Source organism: Equus quagga, chromosome 4 (genome assembly GCF_021613505.1).
Source record: "Equus quagga isolate Etosha38 chromosome 4, UCLA_HA_Equagga_1.0, whole genome shotgun sequence".
In the NCBI taxonomy this organism is placed as follows: domain Eukaryota; kingdom Metazoa; phylum Chordata; class Mammalia; order Perissodactyla; family Equidae; genus Equus; species Equus quagga.
Genome location: NC_060270.1, coordinates 10,805,585 through 10,831,421, shown reverse-complemented (window position 1 = coordinate 10,831,421; position 25,837 = coordinate 10,805,585). Strand labels below are relative to the sequence as shown.

General features: G+C 38.7%; 1 protein-coding gene across 5 annotated transcripts in view; it reads right to left on the bottom strand.

The window, feature by feature from the left end:
* BBX (BBX high mobility group box domain containing) overlaps positions 1 to 25,837 on the bottom strand; it is a 258,252-nt gene that overhangs the window by 117,630 nt on the left and 114,785 nt on the right. The window contains exon 4 of one of the 5 annotated variants that reach the window (XM_046658686.1): positions 16,795 to 16,912. The exons of the other annotated variants lie outside the window; for them this stretch is intronic. The gene's annotated coding sequence lies outside the window, so the exon portion shown is untranslated. The remainder of the gene's footprint in view (positions 1 to 16,794; positions 16,913 to 25,837) is intronic. 5 annotated transcript variants of the gene reach the window in all.

Below are 25,837 nucleotides of genomic sequence, written 5' to 3'. Positions count from 1 at the left end.
AGAGCATCCTGCTTCACTCCGCTTTGTCTACATCTGTGCTTCATGTGGTCTGGCATAAAGGTTAACAGTGTAGACTCTTGTTTTTTCCTGGATTCAGAAACTTGGATCAACAGATTATAAACTGTGTGACCTGGGGCAAGAAACCTAACCTCTCTGTGCCTTGGCATCCTCATCTGTAAAAAGGGGAATAATAACAGTACCTACCACCTGTGAGGATCAGACCAATTTGTTTATAAATATAAACTGCTTAAGAGTACTGCCTTGCATAGAGTGAGTGTATATAAGGGTTTACTGTTATTATTGTTATAATTAATTACAGAACATGCAAATCACTTTGAAATAAACTATAATTAACAACGACTAATCATGAATGTCATATAGCCAAAAAGTAACAAATTCATTCAACATTATTGAGAATTTACCATAAACAGATCTTGTGCTGGGCTGACTTATGCTGCTTTAATCCAGTGCTCTCATTAGTGAATATTACAAGTGAAATATTACAAGTCAAAAAAAAATACCTTTACATTTCAAAATTGTATGGGTGGAAAAACATGGGGAGAAGGCCTAAATATAAACAGGGAGAGACTGTCTAAAGAGAAACAATTCAGAGTGATTAAGAATTCCATGAAAATACTTTCACTGACAGGAAAAGACATCTGAGATGAACTGTTAAGTGAAAAAAAAGGGACAGCTTACATGGGCTATAAAAAGATTATGATTTTTTTTATAAAGACATAATAAATATGCACTTATATATGCATAGACAAAAAAAAAGCCTGGAAGAATGAACCCTAAATTGTTCACAACATTCTCTCTGTATGACAGGATTATGAGTGAGTTTTTCTTCTTCTTGGTAACTTTATTTTGTAACTTTAATTTAAAAGACAAATAATTCAAAAACCAAAAAATAAGAGAACATTGGGGTATAGTGTAAGCTTTTATAAACGAAAGGTTTTTAAAATACTAATTGGCTAACCAGAGATTAACCAAATCACTCATAAACTTATATATACTATTAAGAATAAGATTTTCAGGGGCCGGCCCGGTGGCACAGTGGTTAAGTTCGCACGTTCCGATTCGGCGGCCCAGGGCTCACTGGTTCAGATCCCGGATGCAGACAGGGCACTGCTTGGCAAGCCATGCTGTGGTAGGCATCCTACATATAAAGTAGAGGAAGATGGGCATGGATGTTAGCGCAGGGCCAGTCTTCCTCACCAAAAAGGGGAGGACTGGCAGTAGTTAGCTCAGGGCTAATATTCTTCAAAAAAAAAAAAAAAACAGAATAAGATTTTTAGCGTGTCAATAATTAACTACTTGGAAAATGAACTCAAATACTAAAAACCTTTCGCAACATCAGGCCAGTGATTCCTACAACCTTAACTTAAAAGAACTTTGAAACCACACCAAATATGTAATCTCTATCGGTTACAAGGACAATGCCCTACACCTGGCAGGAAACATACATTATTTTTCAAGTGATGGCTATTCTAACAGAGGACCAGTTTCTTCTGTACTTGCCATAGTTTTATAAAATTAAGAATTTAAAATGGTAAGGCAAGCAGGCTTCCCAACGTTACTCACACAGGTTACCAACGTCCTGCTGTCTTTGAGACCATGTCAGGGATGTTGTAGAAACACTCCTTACAATGAGTGGGTGATACACCAAAATGACTGATAAAAAGTTTTCACTTTAAGACTATTTGAAGGTTTATATGAGTCCAGATATTCATGAACAACCAGCCTTCAGAGAAAGACATTTTCTGTTTCGATTATACCCTCCAGTCAAGAAAGCGGCTGGGCTGAATGCAAACACAATTATAAAGTGCCATCTAGTGGACGTTTTTATAATTTCTCTGCTTACGCTTAAATGTTAGGATATAATCTTTAGAAAAACTACTCTGGGGGCTCAAAAGGTACAAACTTCCGGTTATAAAATAAATAAGTCCTGGGGATGTAACATACAGCATGGTGACTATAATTAATAACACTATATTGTATATTTGAAAGTTGCTAAGAAAGTAGATCTTAAAAGTTCTCATCATAAGAAAAAAAATTTCTAACTATGTGTGGTGATGGATGTTAACTAGATTTACTGTGGTGAGGATTTCACAATATACAGTCATGTGGCACATAACAACGTTTCAGTCAACAATAGACCTCATATACGATCGTGGTCTCATAAGATTAGTACCACACAGCCCAGGTATGTATTAGGTGACACCATTTAGCTTTGTGTAAGGACACTATGATGTTCACACAGAGACAAATACACCTAACGACGCATTCGTCAGAATGCATCCCCGTCGTTAAGCGACGAATGACCAGATGCATAAACCAAATTATGTTGTACACCTGAAAGTAATATGCCAATTTCATCTCGATAAAAATAGATAGATGGATACTCTGTATGAGGCAACAGCTATTCCTTACAGAATTTCCTCACCAGTTACTGATCTGAGCTGGTGGATGACAAATCATTTTTTAAAAAGCACACTTCTGATTTTAAATCTCAAGCTGAACCTCTGCCACCAGCACAGAGAATAAGGAAGAGCCCCAGCGGGTCCTAAGTGGTCCAGGACCTATAACAGCAGCTTACACAAGTCAGCAAGGAGATGCAATTTAACACATGTGCTTGATCATTCACTTCAGCTGATAATAAAAGATTAGCATCATTGTCTCAGGACAGTAATTACTGTCACCACTACTCTACACTATATGAAAACAAATTCACTTGGTCTAAATAAGCTGCATCTGATATTTAGAAATCAGTAAGGTTTCTAGCAAAGCCTTTACAGGAGCACAACGTGCCTGCACGTGCAAGCTGCAAAGGCCCCCTTTTACAAACATCAGGAGTGGCTGTAACACAAGTTATGACCAATTGAAATGAAACTAATGAAAAGAATTAATGTGGAATAAATACAAAATCAAGGCAAAGGAGAAGGCTGAGATAGCCAATCAGATATTTATAGTTTTAGTCTGTGGTAATTCAGTTAAAAGTTTAGGGCTGGACTTCGATCAAATTCCCGTCTACTGACGTTTTCCTAGTTATACACTCAATAGTTTGCCTTCAGAATATTTTTTAAAAGCTTCTAATAATCTAGATATCTTCAGATTCCCAGACTGTCAAACAGAAATGATCGGTTTGGAGAATATCCCACTCACTGATGAAAAGAAAAGTTTCAACTTTGAAAAAAAGTTGCCTGCAGCCTGTTGTAAGTGGCTTTCTTAGGAAAACGCTGCATGTTTCCATGCTGTTCTAGGAGGCTATGTTTAATTTATAGGCTAATTTCTGCTTAAGGAGCTGCTCTTCTAAAAATGAATGCTTCATTCTGCAGAACTGACGGAGACTACAAACCTAGTCCTTTTGGAAGTCACTGTGTCCTCCAATTTACAGATGAGGAAACCAAGACCTAAAGAGGGTCAATGGTTAGCTCAACTTCACCAAACAAATTAGTGGCAGAGTCAAGATCCAGGTTTCTCAACCACAAAATTAGCACCCTTGCCACTATACCACACTGCCTTTTTATTCTTCCCGCAAAGGAAAGGGGACATTTCCAATGAATTCTTCTTAGGTAGTACAGTTGCATTTTTAATCTAAAAGGTCCCTGTGGTAAGTGCTGCCCAGCTGTGCACGAAAGGCAAATAGGGCCTTTGTGGTTTCTTCACAATTACCAAAGAAAATGGATCAGGAAGGTGCAAACCAGCTTCTGTGGGGCAATTCATACCAGTGATTTCAAGGAGGGGACCGAGACCAGGGAACAGACCCAGCAGTTACTAAGGTGGGAAGCATTACTGTTGACTGGGAGGGCGGAGGAACCACTTCTGCTTCCCACCAACACCGTCCTTCAGCCTTAGCTGAGGAGGGGCCATTTCCTCACCAGGTGCTCAAAACGGGATGGCTGATAGACAGGTTCCTAGGATAGCCTTTCGTATTTGAGAAGAAAACCTCTGATTTCCCTCCAAACTGCCATCTTTACCTCTCATCCTCTCACAGAGAAGGATACACCCACCACACATTCGATCAGCTTGGAATCAGTTCCAATTTCCAGGGTCAGAAATTTTTATCTGTGTCTTCCAGTCAGATTTGGGGCAACTGACACTCCCATTTAACTTTTTTTTTTTTTTTTTTTTGGTGAGGAAGATTTGCCCTGAGCTAACATCCATTGCCAATTCTCCTCTTTTTTTTGCATGAAGAAGGTTCACCCTGAGCTAACATTTGCACCAATCTTCCTCTACTTTATACGTGGGATGTCTCCACAGCACGGCTGATGAGTGGAGTAGGTCCACACCTGGGATCTGAACCCGTGAACCCGGGCCGCCAAAGCACCGTGCAGAACTTGAACCACTCGGCCACGGGGCCAGCCCCACTCCCATTTAAGCCACAGTTAAAAATGTCCTTTTCATTTTTATTTTGCTACTTTTATCTTACTACTCGTAGGACCATATTTCCGACACAGTAAACACACACTAAGTGGAAGTCTGAGAACTTGGATTCAAACACTGCCGCGAGGCGGGAGCATGCCTTGGCCACATCACCTCCGAATCTCCGGTTCCCTCCATTGGCCCTGGAGAGGCCCATCCAGCTCTAAATTATTCTAAGGCTCTATTTCTTGAAAACACCCTACAACAGATTTCAACACAACAGAACTTATCAGGCCTGCTTCAGTGAAGGCTTTAACAGAAGTCAGAGGAGGGCAGGGACAGGCCCAGATCTAACAGGGCTTCTTTGTAGGTTGTGAGTGAATTGCTTTTGAGAAAGTCTCTGTAGACATCTTACTTTGGCTCCTCCTCTATACAAACTGCTGTGGGAGCCTAAGAAAAGCAGCTTTCAAACGTGCAAATGCACAGATTTGGGACTGCTGCCGCCAGGCTGCAACTGCTGCCAGGGGACGGGAGAGTCAAAGCAATTCTACGCATCGCACGCCTCGATGTCTTCCCTCTCCTTGGCAGCCACACACTGGGATCAGTCATCCAGCTCCATTACGAGTCCCAAAGTCATGACTAGTGCAAAGGTTTCCAGTCTGAAACTTTCAAAATGATACAACTTTAAAATCATTACTAAGGAGATCTTTTTACATGATCATTATAAGCTTGGAATAATTTGTGGAAAATTAAAAGGGTAGTGAGACAGAGACTTAGGAATTACAGTGTGTGTGTTTGAAAGAACATTCATATACACCTTCCTGGATCAAAGGCATTACTGGCACTTATGAGAAGAATCAAGTAGAATCAACAGCCAGAGTTTTTAATACTACTTACACAGTCTGAGAACTTTCAAAGATATTTACATGTGAATGCCTCATTTTCAGGCTCCTCTAACCCTTATTTCCAACTTTTAAGGCATTACCGATGATTTACTTGAAGGCTCTTGCCCCTTGAAAAATCCATCATCATGAGTATTATTAATGGTTTTGGTCAAATTACATCATATGGAAGTTTGAATGCATTTTTTTTTTCCGAAAGGGAGAATGATTAACTTTACATTTTGTGGTCACACCACAGTAAAAAAGAAGTTCATTTCTGTCCTCCAACATCAATGAAACACTTGAGGACTGTCACTGAAGACAGCTCCTCTTCCATACAAACTGTTCTGAATCTTTTAGATGAAAAGAAACTACTAAATGAAGAAAAGATACATGTTTAGATATTAGGAAACATATTTCTAACAAACAGGCTTCTTAATTTTTAAAATAATTCTTCATGTTATATGTTATGCTAATTTTACTTTATTTATCTATTTAGGTGAGAAAGATTGTCACTGAGCTGACACGTGCACCAATCTTCCCCTATTTTGTATGTGGGACGCCGTCACAGCATGGCTTAAGGAGTGGTGTATAGGTCCGTGCCCAGGATCTGAACCTGCGGACCCCAGGCTGCCAAAGCAGAATACACAAACTTAACCACTACACCACTGGGCCAGCCTCATGTTATGATAATTTTTGAAAGAGTTTACAGTAGACAAATGTTATCCTGAATAAGAGATATTTCTAGGAAAAAAATTTGAAATGAGTCTTATTAATAATCTGTTTCTTTATCAAGAACAATTTATAAAAAGGAAAATCATATTATAAAGGAGACACACTTTCATCTTAATCAGTATTATTTTCATTCTCCAACAGCCTGACAATTTTTAAACTTTTGGCCATGTTCTGAATTTTTTGAGGAAACTATACAACTTGGTTAAAAGAGGAAGTGAATAATATGATTCCTGTGGTTGGAGGAGGGGAGGAGGGGAGCGGGGGAAGGTGGGAACTCAAGCAAAAATGCTGGGGGTTAAAAAAGTATAGAACAAAGCTTTATTAAATACAGATTTTAAATGGCTGTTTTACTAGAAATTGAGCTTTTAGACACAGAATATGAAAACTCATTATCTTGCCCCAGGAAAACCTCTTTGCTCTAATCAAACAAATCTCATTACCGTTATACCCCCCTACAGGTCTCACTACCATGCAATCATTATGCCATTTCTACTATAAGAAATGTTTTCTCTACCAATTTGTTCTTTTCTCTTCCTCATCAAAACTCTGCTAAAAACTTACTGAATGTGGAACTCCTCCTCTTATAAACCTCATCTAACTTGACTTGGGAATACTCATACTTATTCTGAACTCCTCTTTTGTTCTTCATTCAAAATCACAGATTTATAGAGTTAGAACCAACTTTAAGGATTATCCAATTTAACTCTCTCGTTGACAGAAGAGGAAATTCAGGTCCAAACTAAGAAATTTGATCAAGCTCCCAGAACTTGTTCAAGGTCAAGGAGTGACAACTAGCACAAAGCCATCCATGGGGTTAATGTCTCATTTTCATTCATCACTGAGAAAGTCAAAAAGGTAACATTTCCGAAGGCAACTGCAGTTTATTCATTTAATATTTTTAAAACAACAATAAAGCAAATCATTGACACTTTTCACAAAGTATAAAAAGTTCATTTCATTAAAATCATCATTGATTAATTTCGTTAATTAAAGGAGCAACAGTCGTTCAACATTCAAAATAAATGTACTGAGCATCCACTGCCTTGCCAGGCACCTTGAAAAAGAGACAAACCAAGATACGAGAACTAAGAAGGCATCCAGACAATGAGAAAGTTTATCATAAGATCATAATATTCTCCTGGAAAGGTTTAATTAACTCACCACACCACATTCCAAGAGACAACATATAGCACTTTCATCAAAAGAATGCCATAGTCTCCATTCTTCCTCTGTTCCAGCTGCTTTTTTATACCATCGTCAACTTCAACGTCTAAATAATTTACACCTTATACGTAGGGGCTGCTGTCTTGAGGAGCCAGTAACAGTACAGCACAACACACTTACAAAAATATTGCAAACCTTCCACGAAGTTTCTACCTCGACTACAAAACATTCTCACCCTAGGTCCTTTCCATGAAATGCCACATTCAACTGTGCTTGAAAACTGAAGTCAGAGTATCCTAGGTCCCCTTTAATTTAAAATGCCACTTGGCATCATATAAAGTAGCTAGGACTTTTCTACTAAGAGGTCAAATCCTCTCAATACTTACTTTTCATATTGTGATTTTAGAATAAGAACAATCTTTCTCAAATAACCTACGCAAAGAGTTATATAAGAATAAGTACAAGAGTTAATGCACTTATTTTACACTCAGGGAGCTAAGGTGAAGAAATTCTTAAGGTCTCACACTAAGCCATCTGCCCTAATTCTCAATTCACCCTTCCGGACATAAGGTTACAGTTCCTCTGAAAGCCATCAAACAGGAGGCAGCATTTCCAATTCGCCAAGTTTTAATAATGAGCTTTATCAACTGTCATATTTGGTGTTTGGAACTTTGCCCAACCATATTAAACTTTCTGTACCTATCAGGGATGAACAGATGAACAGTTACAAGTAGAAACTTTGGAGACATATGATTTTCAAGAAAAGGATCTTGGAAAACAGAATCATAAAATTAAGTTGGATTTCTAAGTGCGATAAAATTTATTCTTTTAATACATTTTTCCATTGTGAATATTTAGTTATGCCAGGGACTTATCAACACTCTTTTTGTCTGTAAATGCCTACAGCAACAGTCTCTCAAGGAGACAGTCAGTTTGCAGGCCTACGTGGACCTAATAAAATGTGTGAATAGTTTTATACCACTGCACTCAATTTTACAGTTCCTCAAAGTCTTTTGGGACATCATTCTCAATATGCTTCTGGCTTTGTCCATTTCATTCTTTGGATTGATTTTCTTCGGTGAACTAAAGCATTCAATGCTTTTCACCAAATAACACACACACATAAAATTACATTTTTTTTTTCATCTTGTGAACAATATTGAGACGTATCCCTCGTCAGGTCAATCTTGAGATGAAGATTCAATGTTTTCCTTTGAGGATCAAAGAAATCACTCAGAAGCAATAGTAAGCATGCTATACTTTAAGCTAGACTCTTATTAACAGTCTCAATGGTGCTTAGGCTCAAATCTCTCCAAATTTCAACATAAGATGATACTACATGTGGATTTCAAGACATCAAGTTACAGACAGAAGTTCCTATTACAGCAGCCAAAATCTAATCTGAATGCTTATTTTTATTTCTTTACACTACCCAAATCAAATAAGTCTTGTTGGGCAACTGCAGACACCCAGCTGAGTCAATGAACATATTTCAGACAGCTGCTTCTTGTTTGTGAACCTAAAACTATTTTTGCTGAAGAAAATGCAGGTTATACAAAAAGAAATAAAAATCAGGATCCCAAAACAAAATGTTCCCACAAGAAAGGCCTTCATTTAGCTCGATTTGAGGATAAAATAGCAATCTGAAATATATATGTAAATCTCACTTAACCAGAACTCACTAATAGATATTCCTCAATTAACCACATATTGGGGGAAACTGCTTTTGGGAAAAAGTGGCAAATTATAAAAACAAGCTCATGTCAATTTTTTAAAAAACCTCCCAGAATGTCTTAGGCAGGAGGCAGAGAGATTGCTGGTATTGGTAGCAGGCAACTCACCGGGCATCAGTACCCACTTCTTCAAATTTCCAACCTCTTATACATAGTATATATTTTTTAAAACATAAAATAATTATTAATCATCAGAGTGATGACACCAAGATCCTCCTCCCATTACAAAATAAACTTCACTCTACTATCAATAAGAAATTCAGTTGTGTACTAACATTTCTGCAATGATTTACAAACGCTAAAATTAAAACTTCTCTAGCTAACTTTTGATGAATAAGAAAATTAATCAAAAATGTTCTTTTCCAAACATTCCAGTTTACCCTGTAACTTTTATTCTAGGAAACTACGACACTGACTTCATTTTTGATATACTAAAATTACTACAGTCATGTGTTGCTTAATGACGGAGACACATTCTAGGAAATGCGTCATTAGGCGATTTCGTTGTGCGAACTCCATAGAGTGCACCTACACAAACCTAGATGTTACAGCCTACTACACACCTAGGCTACATGGTACTAATCTCATGGGACCATCATCATATGCGCGGTCTGTCAATGACTTTTGAAATGATGTTATGTGGTGCACGACTGTACTTGGTAGGAAATAATCATCGCTTCCTATTTGTTCTAAATTGATATAAAATATACTAATGACCCAAATTTTGTCAACTGACATTCTTCTCTAAATTATCAGAAAAGAGCATTTTCTCAGATGCTGTGACTGAGCTAAGTCTCACACACCACATCTGCATCAAACTCAAACTCGTGTACTGAGACACACGCAATTATGCATATAAGAACACGCAGGAATATAGTCCTAATTTGGACCCATTTAATAATTCCTAAGAAAGGAGCGCATGACAAATCAAACACAGGATAAAAAGTTCATCTGTTCCCATTTCCATGCTCCATGAGTCAGGGCAAGGGAGTACGACAGCTGGGCCTTGGCAGTCAGATGGGCCCGGCAATGAACTGTTACCACTACTGGTTGTCTCATTTAAGGGCCTATGTTCACTCATCTATAAAGTAGGCTAGTACCTACTTCGCAGGATGCAAGAACAGAAACAGATAATATGGAAAACCCCTTTTAGAGCACCTCTCATACGCTGCCTCCAATAATTACCAAAAAACCCCACGCATGAATGAATGTGTTTTCTTCCTTCTTCAAGCCCTTTGGCACCACTTCACCCCAAGAGATGATGACAGGAGCTTTTAGCGATAATCTCCACTGCCAAAGGAATCTCTACCAGTAGATCTACTCAGAACCATGCTTTGAGCCTTTCACTCTCTGAATCCAAACTCTTCTACGTCACCTCCCAGTCTACTCTCAGAATTTAACTCCTTAGACAGGCATTCCACATCTTTATTGTGCCCTCCTTGCCTCACCTCCCCCCGAACCCCCAACATACACACACACAGAAAGTCTGGCCCCAACTTCCACTGACTTCCTCTATATCCTGGAAGGTATATTCAGGTTCAGCTCCCTGCACTGGGGTAATTTCTTGCCTCTTATTGTTTGCCCAGAAATCTCTTATTTCAAATCCCCTTCTCTATTCCTCTCCACGCAGGTCAAATACGATCTTAAGTAAAATAACATCTCCTTCCTCCAAATTTTTTAATTCCATACAGCAAGAGCCATAAACCTCCCTGTGACCCTCTTCTATTACTGTCTCAATGATCATTTGACAACACATGACTCAATGAAATACATGACTCTTAGCCTCTTATGGTTTTCACCTCCACTCCAGACACATCCACATCGTCATCATCAGTAGCCTCTTATTTACAGATAGTGAGTGTTAAACATAAAGTCCCCCAGCGAAAATCACAGACAGAATCCTGTAAGTTAAACTTGTCCTTGGTTCATCCTCCCCCTAACTGTAAACTCTAAATGGAGGAAAGGGGGTGAGAAAAGGGGGGTGAGCCCTTCTTGGTCTTTGAAGTCCCCAAAAAAATGTAAAGGAAAAAACGAGAACACGATCCAACCACAATTCCACCATCCGTACTAAGTACAAAGAGTAAAAGAGCCAGAATCTATTCATGAAAACGGTCTTTGAAATCATTTAAATGCAAACGCTTTCAAACAAATCAACAAAAATCTCTGGCACATTTTGAAAAGTTTGAAGAAAAAAGAAACGTACTCAAATCAGTCCTTGAGTAAGCCCCAGTAAGAGCAGAAGAAAGGCTGTCTTGATGAGCTTTAATCCCGAGAGAACAGCTGACTGGACGACTCCATTCAGTGAAAATCAGACCCACTCTCGCCCTGGCACTGAGATCCAGAAGTTCTCTGACTACAGAGTTCCAGAGCGCCAACTTCCCCGGGGCCACACTGGTTCTCAGCAGTTGGCAGATTACTAGTTGACGAACACACAAACCCTGTGTTTACAGGCCAGCTTGAGGCTCCCAGAAAGGAACAGTGCCATCCACGCAGCGTTAAGGGTTAAGTAACAGCAAATAACTATAAATGGATGAAAACAGCAGCCAAGATTCCTCTAAGCTCAAAACAGACCTGAACCTAAGGGCAATGATGCCATCATTCAAATGAGACACTGTGCTTGGCTGGCACGAGGAAAGGGAGTAGTGTCCACTGGCCAAGCTCAAAAAAAGTACAGATTCTGAATAAGACTTGGTGGGAGAAAACAGTTTGGCAAATACACGCAAGAAAACCATATTTAGTGATCTTTAACAACATGATGATGTCTAGGTGAGCTTCCGAGGAGTCCTAATTCCTCAAAACAAAGACTAATACTAAAGCAGAGCTGCTCCACTTTCTGTTCTACTGTTTTCATAAAAAAGACTCAGTGATTTATTTTTCAGATTTAATAAAACATGGTCAGCCTTTTAGAAATGTGGATTTTGCAGCTATGATAATGAATGGTAATAGACTAGGAAACTGACTTCAAGAACAGACTCATCGCTCACTTCTTTTTCCTCAAAATTACAGACCCATTTGAACATTTCACTGTTTTCTTATTCAGATATAAACTTCCAGACAAAACGAATATTGTCATTCCAGCAATACCTAAATTTGAATGAAGTTATTCAGAACTATTTTAATGAGATGCTTTTTAATAATATAGCTAGATAAACCTAAATTTTGTATAATTACATGACTAATTACATAAAGCTCAACTGTGAGCTTACTTTTATATGTATCACTAACTCTGCTGTATAACAGATGTAAAGCGAGCAAAAATTAAATATGTAGTTCAAAATAAATGTGCTCTTAATTTAGCATTTAAAAATTCCTCTTCCAAGTTAAGCCCACTCAATGCAGAATCTGTAATAAATGCATTTCCTTGCTTCCTCCAAGGGAAAATTTTGTATCACATGTTTATGTACATTTCTAAATTTTCTACTGGATTTAAGGATGAACCAACTTATTAACATGATAATTTATTTTTAATAATTGCTGCAACTTAACCATTGGAGAATATATGGCTCTCTTTCAAAAGACATTAAACTAAAATAAGAATACTAAATGAGTGTTGTAGGTTTTCTGAAGCACTTTCAAGCCTGTCTAATTTAATAAAATACTAAGTGAGTTAGTACTACAAAAGAGACTTTTATCACTGATAATTTAAAATATTAATGTGACTACTTAACAGGTCAAGGCTTTTACATTAATCAAAGACACGACAGAAGACTGGCTAGAGCGCGTATTCTCCTATCAGTGAAGTTTTCATGTCAGGTGATTTCTCTCATTTTTCCCTTATAAGCATAAAAGGATGTTTCTCTCCTTGCACTACCAAGGAACAAAAGTAATCTGTTCTTCTAGAGATAGGATGATATTAACTGCTTCTTTTGTGAAGAGAACATTTGGCACAATATGTTTTTGTACAGTTTTGTCAAGTAAGCAGTTAGGAGGGGTGAATTATCTCAGATCCTCTGGCTGCTTCTTCTTCATGGCTGGACAGCCCAGTAAACCTCAGGTCCTTTATGTGGATGAAGCCTGGAGGTTAACAACTGGGCTTTCAATAAGAAGTAATTTTTAACACTAAAAAAAAAACTACAAAGATTTTTGAAATTCCAAATTTAATTTAGAGTTAATTTAATGTTCCTAAAAATAAATCCTTCGTCAAAGAAGTTCTCCCTTTTCCATATTTTTGGTTACAGAATTCTTCTCCTGCCTTATTCTCCTTAGCCTAAAATTTGCCAGACTTACATTGGATTTTCAAAAAGCAGATTCATAAGATCATGACAAGATTAGATTATTTTATGTCCCTGAATGAAAGTCAGAAAGAGCCTACTTAAGTGTGGTTCATGGTCAAGTGCACAGCTGTATGGCCCGGACCCTCAGGAGTGGCCGGACAGTGCTTACAACTGACAGAGAGTTAAGACAGAGTCTGTGTCCCTTGCTCCTTGTCGTCTGCTCTCTGGAGCCTTTCGCTTTAAATCCAGAGTTCACAGGTGCTCAAAAGACGAATTCTACACAAGTAACAGGCTTAGGAAATGTCAGTCATGTGGGAATCCCAAGAGTCAGAACGCTCCTTGAAAGCGGTTGTAGCGCTAACACACCTTAGAGTGGGAGTCCCCGCAACAGCTGTAGGAAGACAGGGCAGGGAGCACAGGGACGGGTTCCGGCCCTCACTCACCACTCCCTGGAGTTGAGGAGTCCCTAGCAGAGAAACTACAGGAGAAAGGATTGGGCAACCTGCCTCCAGCACCAGATGAAGACAGACCCATTGACTCCAAGGAAAGGCCCAACAGTAAAAACCAACTCTGACTCCAAGATCGTAGCTGGAGCGTGAGAAGAGACATGGGGTTAAGTTATACAGCAAGTAACAAAGGGTAGGTAGGACGAACTGCCCTGGTCACAGTTGTGGGGCTGGGGCAGGAGGGGAGAGAGCAAGAGGGCAGAGCTCAAGGTTTTGTACTGAACAATGCCTGGGTTGCCTGGTGAATGAAATTGGAAGCCAAAGACATTCATTACACTTTCTCAAAAGAAGGATAAATGTATTCTTTCTCTAGAACAGATCAACCCTAAGTAACAAAGAAAGAGAAGGGAGTTCGATGTATGCCCCACTTGCTGGGGTTATGAGAGACAATAACTGGAGGTCGCTGTGACACAGTTATGGGCCTAAAGCCTGGTGAGATAGATGGACTCAGGCTCTGGTGGTGGTGCCCAAACATCCTGTGAGAAACTACTTTTCATTTCAGTTGAAGATAGAATACAAACTGTTAAGAGTCAAAAGGAATCTTACAGATCACTGTCTACTACTCTCATTTTGCAAAAAACCAGAGTGAAGCTCCAGAAGAAATGACTACTTCTGGCCTACACTGCTACTCATGGGCAGAACTGTATGCATGATTTTTGTCCATAGCTTTTAGGGAAATTATTACTGCTGAGCAGGGAAAAGGCATTTCAGTGCTCACTGCATTGACATCTTTCCTTTCTTCATTCAATAAATATCTACTGAATAGTCAGTACTAGGCACTAGGCTAGATCCTGGTATACTTCCCTGGAAAACCTCAGAAAATGAGTGTGGCTGATAGTGGCAACAAGTCTGACAACAGGCAAAATACTGACATCAGTCAACTAAAATTATGGACCACCAAGTATAGAGCACAAGATTAGGAGGAACTGTGATATGAAAATTGGAATGGAGCATATCAGAAGAATCACTGGCTGAGAAAAACACAAGTGGGTGAAGGGCAGAAAGCGGAACAGCAGCAAACACAAGTTGAGTCGTTTACTCGAGCTTCTGGACTTCTGCAACACAGAACAAAACACAGGTGAGGCCATTGCAGCTTGCAAACAGCCCTCTGTGCGTCACCCTTTCTCCATCTCAACTCCAGTTCAGGGAAAAAAGAGACCAGGAAAAGATGTGCACATTTTTCTGCCCGAACTGTCTTTAGAAGTCAGGAGCAGCTGACGGTCTTTATTTATCATAAGGGAACAAGTACATTATTATGATGTGGTTTGCTTGGGAGAAAAACTTAGCTAGCAAACATAACCAGCTACTTCTGGATGTCTGGACTTTACTGAATTTGAGAAAAGGTGCAACGGACCGTTGGAAAACAGAGACATAAAAGAGGCTGCTGCAAAGGACAAAACTAATTTTTAAAAAATAAAGGTCATCAGGGTTATTGTTAAGATGGTGTGACAGGCAACTGACAAAATTCTTTAAACAAAAATGTAGTAATTTTAAAGAACTATAGGAGATCCAGAGAGGGAACACTTACACTTGGCTGAGGGAGGGTAAAATCTAACAAGCTCTGTGGAAATCCATTTGCCATTATCATGTGGAGTTTGAATTGGGCGCACCCTACAACCCAGCAGGTCTACTCCTGAACATCCATGCTAGAGAAATAATACGTTCATAAGGAGGCATGAACAGGACTCTGCAGAGGAACATTCTTAGCTCTCTCTCTAATAACACAAAAACTGGAAACAATCTAAATAGCCATCAAAAGAAAGTGGAGAAATAGTGATGTTTTCATACAATACAATACAGCTGTGATCGTTAACGGATTACAAGTACAAGCAAGGATGACTCTCCCAAATATGACGTTGAGCAGGAGAAATAGGTGTTGCAGAAGAAAACATACAGTATTATATTATTTATATAAAATTCAAAAACAAGCAAAACAATGTAGGGGATATACAAATATGTGAAAAAACTATAAAGGAAAACAAGGAAGTAATAAACTCAACCTTCAGGATTGTGGGGTTAGAGGGAGGTGAGAGAAACTGGGCCAGGCTCAGCTCTATCTGCTGAGTTAATGCTGGGTACTCAGTCATTCATGTTAATGTTATTCTTTGTTGTCTTATTCACATGTTATAAACATTCCTTGTATATGTAGCATTTTCTAAATACTATGGGGTAACTTCTATTTTTAAAAAGCTGTCAGAAATAACACTATATTTAACAAACTATTTTAAAGGTACTTTTTAAGTATCTGCAAGTAATGAGTACCTGGCAGGCACTCAGGACTTTATAAAATGCTCTCTTTTAATTCACACAATAACTCTTCGGGGGAAATATTTTCATCCTCAGTTTGCATACCAGCAAACAGGCTCAGTGCTGTTGTGCAGACCGCCCGTTACAGAGCAAGCAGAGGTGGGCTTCAAGGCAGACGCAAGTCTGAAAAGCACAGAGGGTCTGCAGGTAGCACTGTCTAAATAGAACAGCGAAAACAAACTTCCAACACAAAGCAAAACTGACTTGTTAATACTGAAGTTTTCTAGTTTAATTCATCCTAGCATTTAAACCCATCTGTAGATCATATTCTAACAGTCTGCATTAATTTTATGTCATAGTACCTCTTCATTACTTCATAATCACAAGTGACCCTGAAACTATAAATTCTAAAACTGGCGATGATACCAACTGTGTTTAGGGAAACGCTCACCGTGGCTGAGCTTCTTTTCATAAGCTGAATTTCTCAGACCGGAAGCGTAAGGAAAGTTAGCTGTTGTAGGCTGAAACTTAGCGCTCTGATTTCACTACCCTGCCATCAGGGATTCACTCACAGGCAAGCAAACTGGCTTGCCAAGCCCCACAGAAATTACTCACTTCCACCCTCTCTTTCCTCATCTTTCTTCCAATCATGCTGCAAAACCTAATTTTAAACCCATGCAGGAAACCTGATTAATACCACCTGGTTCTCTCTACGCCACTAACTCTGGGCCTCTTGAGCACACATACAGCACAACTCATTTATAGAATTATCTGTCAGCTTTTCATTTTGTTGTTTTCATTTGCATGTGTGTCCAGCCTCAAGAACCACTGAGAAGAGTTTACGAGTTTGTTTCTTCTGAGCTATGCCCTAACTCATTCCTCTTCACCCAAAGCACCACCAACTGTGCTCTTTAAACAGTAGTCACTTAATAAATGCTGATTGACTTACTACAGTGGAACAATTCGTCTCTGGTATTTCTCAATATCCCAGTGAATCCTCCACATCTATAAACATGCTGGAGACGATACCAGGTACCGCTAGAGGCGTGGGGTCTTCCTGAGGGTGCCTGGGACAAGAAAAACACAGAGAGAGACCAAAGACAGTCAGGAGAAACACAGAGAGAGGAACACGGAAACAAACAGAGGACAGAATAAAGACCGAGAGCAACGAAGAGTCAGGAGTTTGAGAGAGACTCAGCAGCCAGAGACACTCAGAGACAGGGAGGAAGTCAGCAATCTGAGCTTGGGTTTTGGTTTGGAAACCAAATTTTTGGTACTGTTTACTCAAGTAATAGGTGCCCTCATGTTACTAAGTTTATGGGACAATCAACCATTTCAAAGTTATTTCTAAGATTTTTCTGAGCTTGTGTCTTTATTAAAATTCATCTGTACATGGTCTCATCTTTGGAGATACACACGCACAGACGTAAACACAATCCTCAAAACAACCAGCTGTAAGTAAGAAATATTTTTCTAATTCTCCAGTTTAGAAAATGGTTACTTCAGAGAGGTAATGTAACTTGCCCAAGGTCACAGGCAAGATCAGGTAACTGGGCCCCCAAATCTTCCGATTCCAAAATCTAGTGCTTTTTCTGTTACCCTATATTCTCTATTGGAAATAAATCACATACAAATCCAAACTGTTTTTGTAAAATAAAATTCAAACTATACATTCAGCATAAAATTTTCTATCTTTTGAGACAGTGAACTATTCAGGTTCCTTACTAGGACACTTTACCTCAGGGCTCCATCAGTGTAAAAATCTATCAGAAAAAAAGAAATCGAAATGAAAATAGAATGATAGAAAATTTCAAGTAGAAACAAAACTTAGTGGACAGCCACTTAAAATTTTAACATTTAAAAAAGGAGCTGGCGTTAGTTCATTGAAGAGCAAAGTGTTAATGAATCAACAAATTTCAGCAGAAAGATCAAAAGATGCACACATCTCAATGAATTCTGAGATCTAAATACTAGTAAATCTGTCTCTAACTTGTTCTCTCCTAATGTGTCACCTGCCGCCTACACTGCGATTCAATTCAGGGTACTGGATAGAGTAGGAACAACTTCACGCACCGCTCTTTGTGAGCATTAGCATTTTCTCTTGAGGGATATTTATACTCTTCTAAACAAGCATGCCCTTTTGGAAGCAATCAGTGTAATTGCCAGAAATCTCCTTTGATACAAGTGTAAGCATGTTATTGGATTTCATAGCAAGACAAGATAATAATACAAAGAAATTTCTATTCAATTGTGCGTCAACATATTTTTCCACGTTCAACAATTTTTAAACTAGGATTTCTCAAATAAGGCCGAAAGTATAGTGCTGCCCTCTAGTGACTGGTTAGGTTTTGCTAACTGTATGCTTTTATTTATTTTTTTAATTGCTTTCTGGGCAATACTTAGAATTTTTTTTAATACAGACGACAGCTGCTTTTTCATCCTCTGAGCAGTGAGCAGAGTGCCGGTGAACTTTTAAGACACAGCATGTGGCATGGACACAATGAAGAAAGAGACCCAATTTCTTTTCCTAGGGATGGTACACTTAAGGACTGCAAACCAAAGAATAAAAATTCACTATCATCTATTCCACTCTGTATTCGTACTTTTACACAATTTATCTGGAAAAGTCAAAGAATTCCATTCAGTTTCTCAGTTAAAAACTTTGGCCCTACAACTCCAAAGAGCTTTCCGGGGATCTTTATTCAAACAGCAGGCCTTATTTAAAGGATCGCTGTACTTAGTTTAAAGAAGAGCTGGCAGTGACGGGGAATTCATTAATCATCCCTCTGTAACACCAATTATAATAAATGTAAGTCCTCCGGGTGAGGCATTTAGGAAGTCAGTTTGCTGAGGATATTTAAAGAAAGTCACTTCAGTGCCTTAGAGGAAATGATATTAGCACCTGGATAAGTTTTGATTTGAAATAGTCTAAGGTGATATATTTAAAGAGAGGAATATTAAAACTACATTTATAGAAGATGAGTTCTGGGCTCCCAAGGAACAGATTTATAAATCATTGTAGATCACTCCACGAAAACAGTGGCTCAACACAGTTTCAGCTAAAAGGCGAAGCAAGAACTTGGCAATGAAAGGGAGAACACTGGAAACGTTATACAGCAGGGCTCTCTGCCTTGACCACTCTACAAAATCTGCTTTCTCCACGGGACCTGGATCACCTAACCCAAAAACCTTTTTAGGCATTTAGAAATCTCTGTATTTTTTTAGTATTTTTGTTGAAAACTCCTTCCCACCTCCCTCGGCACTATATTGCTTTTCCCGCCACAGATCTGATTGATTGATTTTCTTTCCTTTAGCCTTCTCTTAACAAACAATAACTGTTTTCAAAAGTTCTGTCTTAAGCATATTTTCTACTTTCACCACTTCTCAAAGTGTCAGCTCTACCTCTCTCTTAAGCTATACCTATCTTCAGCCTGAATCTCCTCCAAAATTATCTCAAATTTCTAACTCTATCCTAAACATTATCGCATGGACATCCTCTGTGTTTCAAATCCATTCCATCCCAGACTTCACCCTCCCGGACAAATCAGTTTCTACTACTCTCTCTACTTCCAGGAGGAGTATTATCTGGACACCCACACTTAAATTAAAAACCTATCTTTGACCTCCTTTTCAACACCCCCTCTGCTTTGCTCCCTCTCATGACCCCCTTTTACACCTCAACACAAGCTCAGTCTATTGCATCAGTATTTTGGTTCTGGTGACAGGACAGGATTCGTATTCTTTGAGAAACAGAGCAAAAGCTAAATTTACAATCACTAAATACACAGTCACAGAGACACACAGGCTACACAGTAGTAGGGTCAAGCATTTGAGAAAATCTTCATTGAAGGAATCCTTAAAAATGAGTTATGTATTAATTGTTGCCCCATGAATTGGGAAAAGACTTATTTGATTTTGTGAGCTAGACACCTCACTCCAAAATATTTTAAGCTACATCCAGACAGGGTAAATTTCATACTATTTCCCAGAGTGGTCCCATGTACAACTCTCAAACCCTATTAGAACAAATTTCTTCTTCCCTAGGACGTGCTAATGAATTTCTTCTTCCTTAAGTTTGAGGTTTCAACCCTGAAACCCAAAACCAGTCTTTCCAATGCCTACCTCTTTGCCCTTCAGATCCATCCTATTTATATCATCTGCTCAAAAAATTTTCAGTGGTTTATCTGTCTTTAAGGGGAAAAAAAAAAGCCAAGTCATCTTGACATTCAAGGCCCTCTTACACTGCCTTACCTCTCCAGTTTCCCATTTCCCCTACATACATCCCCTCCAAGTGGCAAAGGGGGTCTGTTCATCTTCTCCTGTATGTCCCCCTCTGTGCAGACTGCCTTGATGTTCCTACCTGGGATTTACCATCTTCCTTAGAATTCTTAATGAGGTTTATTCGTCTACCTTTTTTCTGCCTAATTAGAATTTGCTTCTATTATCTTATCATGACCCTGACAATGTCTAACACATTGCACGTATGCTAGTAACGATTTATTAGATAAATAAATAGAGGAACACAAAGTATATTACTTTACCTTTAAACAAAACATCTTTCCTGTAAGGCAGTTCAGGTTCTAAAAATGAACAGCAAAGAGCTGGAGAGAGTATAAACACTCACGGGTGGGCCGGAAAGGTTCCGAATTCCAATATATGCTAATAATTGAAAAAGTACATAACTAAAGTCTATAAAATCCATGGCTGTCAAGGTTGGAATGTTCACAAATTCAACTAAGACAAGGCTTTAAAACTGTTACCAAAAGACCACAAATACCTAACACATACATGCTCACTTGCAGAGCAGCTTCCAGAAGGCACCAAGGGATTTTCATAGAGGGTACTAAGTTATCTTCAAAACAAGCTTAGACAAATTAATGATAGAGCGATATTCAAAACTGACAATAAAAGTTACTGAAACCAGGGACAATAAACCAACCCGTGTTAGTTCATGCTGATGGGCATGAAAATTATTAGAGTAAATACTTTCACAGAGGTAATACTTCTGCAGATGCAGAAAAATACTTTCTTCTCTTGGATCAATTAATTGTGAAATGCTAAACCACGGACCTAAAATGAAGAAAAATTTTGCTTTTCTTTCCCAGTTTATGAATAAACTAGCAAAGTCATGTCATGACTGAATTAGTTTAAATCTTTTTAATTTTTTATGGTTATCAGGTTGAGATAATTTTCAAAAATAGCCCTCATACTTTAAAATTCGTTAACAATTCATAATACAGCTTATTTTGTTAAGATAATAGTCTTTGAAGAAAATTATATAGATTATAAAAATTTACTGTTATGCTTAAATAAGTTACTTGTTTGGGGCGCTAATTTTGTTAATACCAATAGTATGAAATTATAATATTCCTAAAATAACTATAACCCATTGAAGGACAGGTGGCTAACCTAATACTTTTATATATTTGAGCTTGGATTGGATTTAATATAATTTCAAAATTAATTGGGGAAAGCATAATTAAAATCAAACTTCTAACATTAGGGTTGTATAGCAAATATTTTAAGATATCTAACAACATAAAGAGTAAATGTTATTCTTTCATAATGAGTTAAAGAAAGTTTACCCTGTACTCAGTGAAGACTTCCAACACAATAAACATGTGCAATTGGAAGCCGGACAGCTCCCTTGTCGTGAATGGAGACAATTTGTTGTTAGTGCCAGAGAGTCCACCCGACTTCTAGCGACGCTGTGGACAGCAGAGCGGAACCCTGGCCAGTCTTTGAGTGCTATCCTCTCACCTTCTGGCGCTCTACCAGACAATGCTCTGCTGCTACTCAAGAGGGTTTTCACAGCCAACTTTTCTGGAGGTGGGTGGCCAGGTCCTTTTTCCTAGTCTGTCGTAGACTGGAAGCTCTGCTGAAACCTGTCCACCATGGGTGAGCCTGCTGGTATTTGAAATACCGATGGCAGAGCTTTCAGCATCATAGCAACATGCAACTGCCACAGTGTGACAACCAAGAGACGACTGGTGTGGTTCCCTGACCGGGAAAGGGACTCAGGCCGAGGGGGTGAGAGCACTGAACCTTAACCACTAGACCACCAGGGCTGGAGATGATAACATGCTTGATAGTCAACTTCAAGGAACAGTTAAGCAGCCAAAAAGTCAAATGCCACTTTTGACCTACTGTCCATATTGAGAACAAACACATCTTTTCTTAAGAGCCTTGCCATGGGCTGGGCTGGCACTGCACCCTCCAACACTTTTAATCCTTGTAACAACCTTACTTGGCGGGGATTCATCCCATTTCACAGAGGAAGCTAAGTAACTGTCCCACATCCCAGTCACAGCAAAACAGCTGAGTTAGATTCAGTCTCGTCTTGGGTCCATCTGACTCCACAGCCCATGCTTCTGAGATCAAGCTCCAGCCCAAAAAACCCAGTGATCCATTTAAATCTGTCTTCTATAAGGAAACCTTAAAGTCTCTGCCTATCCATCTTAATCTTCAGCAATAGTGAGCATTATGCAGCTGACAATCTAGAGGCAAGAATATGGATGCTTGTAAGCATTAGGAAGAAAAAGTTCTCAACTATTTTTTTCACAGGCACATTATAAACTCAAATGTATAAAATATTTCATTACAATAGAAATAATCGGTAAAAAATTCTATGCTTTTGATGATTAAGTAAAAACTCACAAAAAGAGACATAACTGGGACATCTTTACCATCAACAAGACATATTACAGTAGCCTTATTACAAAAATTTATCTTATGGTCTCTACAGAGTGAAACTCTTGCTGAATAATAAAGGCAACACCCATCATTTTAACAGAACAACGAAACTTTCAAACCTGAAAACCTTATCATCCACTTAGGTATTCACTTCACCAAATGAATTAGGGATGAGCTGTATGTTCCATCTAACAGCAGGGCAAAATGATGGCTATAGCAAGAGGTTTGGGGTTTAAAAAGGGGATTGACTGACAGTGGCTGCTGATTTCAAACTTTTCTCTGTTGTCTCTTGTATAAGATAATACACCTATTTGATGACTGGGTAACTCCAACCATGATGAAATCATAGCAGGTATTCAAAAGCTGTACTGGGGGCACAGAGAGTTTCATGTATGTGTCCAATGGGCGGTGCCTGGTCAGACAGAGGGGCACATAGTACTCTGCACATGGATGCGCCTCATATTTTGTAGGTTTCACGTCTCTGTAATCTGGCAATTCTTCATTGTAATTAGTGTGGCACAACTGAAAACGCTTAGGACAGTGTTCACCACATAAATGGTAGCTTTTTACTATTTAAGCCTTGTTCAGAAGCCAGTTCCTCCCCACCTGGCTGGTTCTCTCAAGAAGCCCGTGCACTCTAAGTGCCTAGGGTAATGTTTAGTACCTGAAAACATTACCTGAAGTGGAATCCTTCTGCCATGGAGAGAAACTTGGTAATAAACGGTCTTACAGTAAATGTTAAGGAACACTGAATTATATAATGCAGCTCTGTTTTTGTTTTTATTTTTTTTTTGCTGAGGAAGTTTAGCCCTGAGCTAAAATCTGTTGCCAATCTTCCTCCTTTTTTTTTGGCTTGAGGAAGATTCGCCCTAAGCTAACATTTGTGCCAATCTTCCTCTATTTCATATGTGGGTCAATGCCACAGCACGGCTGATGAGTGGTGTAGGTCTGCACCCGGGATCCGAACCTGCAAACCTGGGCCGCTGACGTGGAGCATGCCAAAGATAAACACTAGGCAATGGGGCCAGCCCCAAGCATCTGCTTTTTAAGATGAGTAATATAACCATGGCAGAGGCAGAACAATTGCAAATTAAACTCATCAGGTTATTAAAGTCAACATAATACCAAAAGACCATGTTCTTAACCTACCATCTTCATAGATAAATACCCAAAATACCCACCCCTAAAATAAAACACCTAAAAGTGGACTTTAGTCAACATTTCTGGCACCTATTACCTGAGCCTGGGTGCCACACAGTATCTCTTTAAGCCCAGCCTGAGCCAATTTGCCCACCTTAAATCTCACAGCTTCCACACGTGCTCCACTCACAGGGCACTCCACTGATGGCGTGTTGAAGAAGCACTTGGCAGAAGGCTTACAAGTCTTAATAAACCCTCCCCAATTCAGCGGACACTACAAATGAGCTGACAGGTCCCCAGAAATTTTTTGCTGCTCATTCTAAGTTAGGCCTGCTAACATTTATTGATTATAAGACTAACTGAAAACTTAAAGGCACAGAGAGACTTCTATTTTTGAAGACACTCCTCTCCCTGAACTCAGTCTGGGAAAAATAATTATCTCCAGGTAGACCAGGGGAGGCTCAACACCACGTTCGATGGAATACAGGATTAACAAAATAGGAACTCCTATAACACTCCTTCACCAAATGTGTACTGAGCAGCTTCCACGTGCCAGACACTGTGTCCGGGTTTGGGGGATAAAGCCACGAACAAAACAGACTCTCTAGTGTAAACTTCGGTCCCTCAGCTTCTTGAAGGGGTTATACGAAAAAATTCTGTGAAAAACATTATGAGAAATTTTGCCCATTAGATCTGTTTATTTTCCTGTGGAAACACACTTCTCTATAATAGAGATCAGAGCGAATACAGACGCCAGTATAAAAATACTGGGGGGGGGGTGGTGTGAGAGAAATGAGTGAACTGTTATTTTTCTTCCTTTCAGTGTAAATAACTTGAAAAGTTTATTTAAAAAATAACTTATCCATCACCTTTCATAGGAGTATTAATGCATGAGATGAAGTCATGCCTGGATTTATTTGTACTGTCCTTAACTAGTAGATTTCACATCAGCAGATTGATCCTACTGTTGAGAAGAAATACTCTGCTGAAATTTATTATATATAAGGCATTTGAGTTTGAGTCGTTCTGTAAAGAGCTTTATGGGGAAACTGAACTCAAAAGAGATGGAAGAGTTAAAATACCTTTCAGTAATTAAACTGACATCCACAAAATTAGATCACTGCTCTATAGCTTATCCTTCAGTCTATAAACACGCAACAGGAGATGACAAATTCTACAAATCAATTTAAAATTATTTTTAGACAAAAGTGTTTGTCTCAAAGTTTTATTTCCTTTTAATTATATTTTCTCTTTTAGATAGATATCAAATAACTAGAAACAAATTATTCTAGTGACATGGAACACACCACATAAGAAAGAGTTGTTCAAAGATAAAACTAAGAGAGTTAACTGAGTCTACATCAATATCCAATGACTATATGCACTATTTACCCATTGCTAATCCCAAATACGCATCAACTCACTTCCCCAAAAGAAAAGGTATACTACTGTATAGTGGAAAGAAGTACTATACAGACACACATGGAATCGCATTTAGACTATTACTTAAGAAATGCAAACAACCTACCTATCTTAAGAGCTGATATCAGAGGAAATAAGGGAAAAAGGGATTTAAAGAAAAAAAAAAAGGGGGGGGAAGAGAAGGAGCCAGGACAATAAATAGGCTGATATAACAGATTTAAGATTGCGTGACTTCTGTTTGCATTATTTCAAATATACAATCTTTTCTTTCTGTTTACCAAAATCTTAAGTATACACCATTTCCCTCCGAATCCACAACTGATTCACAAAGTAAAAGAATACTGCCTTGGAAACGTGAATTGGCTTGACAGCTTACAGTAGGCAGAAACAGATATAACCCAAAAGAGTAACTGTCATATTTCTCAACCTAATTTTCAAACACATTCTATTCCTAGAACCAACGAATACACGTAGAAATAAATTGTTACAAATTCCGCCATTATACAAATCACTCTGATTTTCAAGTTCTTAGACTTGATTCCTTCACTTGTAAGAAACTCATTTTCATGCCTACTGACTTCAAAGTGGAAAAAATATGAATTCAGTAATTTCAAATGTCTCCCACTTCAAAGATCCAAAGATATTTTTAGAATCTTAGATGACTATAATAAACAAGGTTTGCTTGTTTATAGATTTATAGAAAGTATTTTTTTTTATATTTCACTTCACACTTCAGT